Consider the following 6000-nt stretch of genomic DNA (forward strand, 5'->3'; position numbering starts at 1 on the left):
GTCGATTTAGTAAGCCAGGAAACTAAAAGCATCTTTCTTAACAATGTTTAGGAATGCCCTTCCAGTTTGTCCTGTAAAAATAAATATGAAAATAAATAAATATATATTTATACAGTTCCAGTCAAAAGTTTAGACACACCTACTCATTCAAGTGTTTTTCTTTATATTTACTATTTTCTACATTGTAGAATAATAGTGAAGACATCAAAACTATGAAATAACACATATGGAATCACGTAGTAACCAAAAAAGTGTTAAACAAATCAAAATATATTTTCTATTTTAGATTCTTCAAAGTAGCCACCCTTTGCCTTGATGACATCTTTGCACACTCTTGGCATTCTCTCAAGCAGCTTCACCTGGAATTAGTTTCCAAAGGTTTTGAAGGAGTTCCTACATATGCTGAGCACTTGTTGGCTTCTTTTTCCTTCACTCTGCGGTCCAACTCATCCCAAACCATCTCAGTTGGGTTGAGGTCAGGGGATTGTGGAGACGAGGTCATCTGAAGCAGCACTTCATCACTTTCCTGCTTGGTCAAATAGCCCTTACACAGCCTGGGGGTGTGTTGGATCATTGTCCTGTTGAAAAACAAATGTTAGTCCCACTAAGCGCAAACCAGATGGGATGGCGTATCGCTGCAGGAATGCTGTGGTAGACAAGCTGGTTAAGTGTGACTTGAATTCTAAATAAATCACAGACAATGTCACCAGCAAAGCACCTCCACACCATCACACCTCCTCCTCCGTGCTTCACAGTAGGAACCACACATGCAGAGATCATCCGTTCACCTACTCTGCATCTCACAAAGACAAGGCGGTTGGAACCAAAAATCTCAAATTTGGACTCATCAGACCAAAGGACAGATTTCCACCGGTCTAATGTCCATTGCTTGTGTTTCTTGGCCCAAGCAAGTCTCTTCTTATTATTGGTGTCCTTTAGTAGTGGTTTATTTGCAGCAATTCGACCATGAAGGCCTGATTCACTGTCTCTGAACAGTTGATGTTGAGATGTGTCTATTACTTGAACTCTGTGAAGCATTTATTTGGACTGGAATTTCTGAGGCTGTTAACTCTAATGAACGTATCCTCTGCAGCAGAGGTAACTCTGGGTCTTCCTTTCCTGTGGCGGTCCTCATGATAGCCAGTTTCATCATAGCGCTTGATGGTTTTAGCATCTGCACTTGAAGAAACTTTCAAAGTGGTTGAAATTTTCCATATTGACTGACCTTCATGTCTTAACCTCTATGGGCTAGGTGGGATGCTAGCGTGCCACCCGTGGTGCACTCCATCAACAGCAGGTGCATTTCAAGAGCGGCAAATTTGAATCCAAATAAATGTCAAAATTCAAATTTTTCAAACATACAACTATTTTACACCCTTTGAAAGATAAACATCTCCTTAATCTAACCACGTTTTACGATTTCAAAAAGGTTTTACGGCGAAAGCATAAATTTAGAGTATGTTAGGACAGTACATTTACAAGAGTTGTGTGTAATGTTTTGTCAATTCAAAGACAGGGTCACCAAAACCATAAAACCAGCTAAAATGATGCACTAACCTTTTACAATCTCCATCAGATGACACTCCTAGGACATTATGTTAGACAATGCATGCATTTTTAGTTCTATCAAGTTCATATTTATATCCAAAAACAGCGTTTTACTATGGCATTGATGTTGAGGAAATCGTTTCCCTCCAATAACCGGCAGTCAAGTCAGCGTCACAAATTAAATAATTAAAATTAGAAAACATTGGTAAAATATTATATTGTCATTTAAAGAATTATAGATTTACATCTCTTGAACGCAATCAACTTGCCAGATTTAAAAATAACCTTACTGGGAAATCACACTTTGCAATAATCTGAGCACGGCGCCCAGAAAAATACGCGTTGCGATACAGACTAGACGTCATGTTGGGGAGATCTAAAATCGAAAATACTATGTAAATAATCCATTACCTTTGATTCTCTTCATCAGATGTCACTTCCAGGTATCACAGGTCCATAACGAATGTAGTTTTGTTCAAAAAAGCTCATCATTTATGTCCAAAAATCTCCGTCTTGTTAGCACATGATCTAAGCCAGCCGGACTTCTCGTCATGAACGTGGGGAAAAAATATATTTACGTTCGTTCAAACATGTCAAACGTTGTATAGCATAAATCATTAGGGCCGTTTTTAACCAGAACATGAATAATATTCAAGGTGGACGAATGCATACTCTTTTATAACGTATTGGAACGAGGGTACCCAACATGAACTCGCGCGCCAGGTGTCTAATGGGACATAATCGTTCCATGGCTCTTGTTCGGTCAGATCTCCCTCCAGAAGACTCAAAACACTTTGTAAAGGCTGGTGACATCTAGTGGAAGCAATAGGAAGTGCCAAAATATTCCTCAGCCCCTGTGTTTTTCAATGGGATAGGTTTAAAGGTAATACAACACATCAGGTATCCACTTCCTGTCAGAAAATGTCTCAGGGTTTTGCCTGCCAAATGAGTTCTGTTATACTCACAGACACCATTCAAACAGTTTTAGAAACTTTAGAGTGTTTTCTATCCATATATAATAAGTATATGCATATTCTAGTTACTGGGTAGGATTAGTAACCAGATTAAATCGGGTACATTTTTTTTATCCAGACGTGCAAATGCTGCCCCCTAGCCCTAACAGGTTAAAGTAATGATGGACTGTTGTTTCCCTTTGCTTATTTGAGCTGTTCTTGCCATAATATGGACTTGGTCATTTACCAAATAGGGCTATCTTCCATATACCTTGTCACAAAACAATTGATTGGCTCAAATGCATGAAGAAGGAAAGAAATTCTACAAATTAACTTTTAACAAGGCACACCAGTTAAATGAAATGCGTTCCAAGTGACTACCTCATGAAGCTGGTTGAGAGAATGCAAAGCTGCCATCAAGGCAAAGGGTGACTACTTATAAAATATATTTTGATTTGTTTTGCACTTTTTTGGTTACTACATGATTCCATATGTGTTATTTCATAGTTTTGATGTCTTCACTATTATTCTACAGTGTAGAAAAGATAAAAAATTCATAAAAACCCTTGAATGAGTAGGTGTGTCCAAACTTTTGACTGGTACTGTATATATAAATATCTCTTTGTAAACTACTAGCCATATAGTTGGCTTTTGCTAGCCCAGATAAGTTCCAATCTCCCAACCTCAAAACTAGCTACCAAGAAGCCATTTCAGCCTAAGTTAGTTAGTCCAGCTAGCTACTCTATCTTAGCTTTCACGCCTGCTGGCAAGGTTGGTTTACTTTATAAAAGCAAGCAATAACTAAATGTATTGAGTAAGACTCAAAGCTTTTTTTTTTAAGAACCACCAATCAGGAGGATACAGACAGCTCAAGAAGTATGCTTAGATATGCAGAAAAAGATGCATATTTTGAACATAGAATAAGCATAATGATTAAGGCTCTAGGTTGCAGGAAAAATATGTTTCAGGTGTTTGAAAACTTCACAATTCGCAAATGTATGGACGGGGGGGGGGGCATAATCGCCCTCCAGACCACCCCCAGCCATCCTCACCCTCAGATTTTTGGAGTGCATAATGCCCCTGGTCTTTATTAATTATTTCAGGAAAATAAACTCACAACAAGATCATTACTTACCAGCGATTTAGAGAAAATAGCTTACAGTTGTGAGTGTGACAAAATAAAAGCAGGGCATTCTACTGGAGAATTTTAGAACTTGTGTCTCGTTGCTATCTCAGACAGGTAACCATGACAACGGACACAGCAACAGGGTCAAAGTTTAACTTTTTTCATCTGTCTGAGACTTGGAAACCGACGGTCGCAGCGACGGTCTACAGACAGTCCACCGGAGTATAAATTAAATGTTGTTTTGACCAGCGACACTTGTCGCATTTTAATTGTCTACAGACATGTCCATAGACAGAGTATAATCCAGCCTTTACAGAAGCCTGTGGTGTGTCGTAATTACATTTCATTGTCTCAACCCCCCCACACCCCTACACACAATCACTCACACACACACATACACTCAGGCACTCATCCACTCACCCACACACATGCACACAGTGGTGTAAAGTACTCAAGTAAAAATACTTTGAAGTACTATTTAAGTATCTGTACTTTACTTTATTATTTATATATTCTTTTACTACTTTTACTTCATTACATTCCTAAAGAAAATAATGTACTTTTTACATGTTCCCTGAAACCCAAAAGCACATTTTCACAGAAAAATGGTCCAATTCACACACTTATCAACAAAACATCCTTGGTTATACCTACTACCTCTAATCTGGCGGACTCACTAAACACAAATGCTTGGTTTGTAAATGATGTCTGAGTGTTGGAGTGTTCCCCTGGCTATCTGTAAATGATGTCTGAGTGTTGGAGTGTTCCCCTGGCTATCTGTAAATGATGTCTGAGTGTTGGAGTGTTCCCCTGGCTATCTGTAAATGATGTCTGAGTGTTGGAGTGTTCCCCTGGCTATCTGTAAATGATGTCTGAGTGTTGGAGTGTTCCCCTGGCTATCTGTAAATGATGTCTGAGTGTTGGAGTGTTCCCCTGGCTATCTGTAAATGATGTCTGAGTGTTGGAGTGTTCCCCTGGCTATCTGTAAATGATGTCTGAGTGTTGGAGTGTTCCCCTGGCTATCTGTAAATGATGTCTGAGTGTTGGAGTGTTCCCCTGGCTATCTGTAAATGATGTCTGAGTGTTGGAGTGTTCCCCTGGCTATCTGTAAATGATGTCTGAGTGTTGGAGTGTTCCCCTGGCTATCTGTAAATGATGTCTGAGTGTTGGAGTGTTCCCCTGGCTATCTGTAAATGATGTCTGAGTGTTGGAGTGTTCCCCTGGCTATCTGTAAATTATGTCTGAGTGTTGGAGTGTTCCCCTGGCTATCTGTAAATGATGTCTGAGTGTTGGAGTGTCCCCTGGCTATCTGTAAATGATGTCTGAGTGTTGGAGTGTCCCCCTGGCTATCTGTAAATGATGTCTGAGTGTTGGAGTGTTCCCCTGGCTATCTGTAAACAAAACAAAAATACAAATCTGCCGTCTGGTTTGCTTAATATAAGGAATTTGAAATTATTTATACTTTTACATTTGATACTTAAGTATATTTTAGCAATTCCATTTACTTTTGATACTTAAGTATATTTAAAACCAAATACTTTTAGATTTTTACTCAAGTAGTATTTTACTGGTTATTTTCCAATTTTACTTGAGTCATTTTCTATTAAGGTATCTTTACTTTTACTCAAGTATGACAATTGAGTACTTTTTCCACCACTGCATGCACGCACACCGTGTACTACAGTGGTCAATTAACCATTTTGGTCAGTCAATTCTCTCCATTTATCATCATATATGCAAAGACATCTTTAGGAACTAATTACATGTAGTGAAGGAAAGGTAATTCCAAACTATACTGGTTATTAAACACTGGTTATTAAACACTGGTTGTTAAACACTTGCATTGCATCATTCACCCACTGGTCTCACAGGACGTGTCCTTGGCTCAGTCTTGGAACATGAGAGAAGATGATGTGAGTGTGAAGTCTGCACTCTACAGGACTGCTGGAACTCTTTCCTCCCTGCAGGGTTCATGGCCCAAATTTCTCTCAGTTGTTAGATACAGTTGAAGCCAAATAGTTTGACTGGCAAGAGTTGAACATATTGAGGCCACTGACTAGTTCCTATGGCAATTAACAGGACATATAGAGAACATCATAGCATAGAACTACTTAGCTGTAATCTAGTATTTAGTATTGTATTATGATCCTCATTAGCTGAAGCCAAAGCTGCAGCCACTCTCCCTGGGGGTCCACACAAAACATGACATAATACAGAATGCCAACAGGACAGAACTACATAAAATTACACAATACATAGGATTAATAGACATCTGAATGTATAGAACAACATACTGTACATTTCAAAATAAGAATTCACACTTTCATACTCTTATGCTTTAGCAATCCATGCAACATGTAGTCATAATAACGG

Source organism: Salmo salar, chromosome ssa01, assembly GCF_905237065.1.
Source record: "Salmo salar chromosome ssa01, Ssal_v3.1, whole genome shotgun sequence".
Classification (NCBI taxonomy): Eukaryota; Metazoa; Chordata; class Actinopteri; order Salmoniformes; family Salmonidae; genus Salmo; species Salmo salar.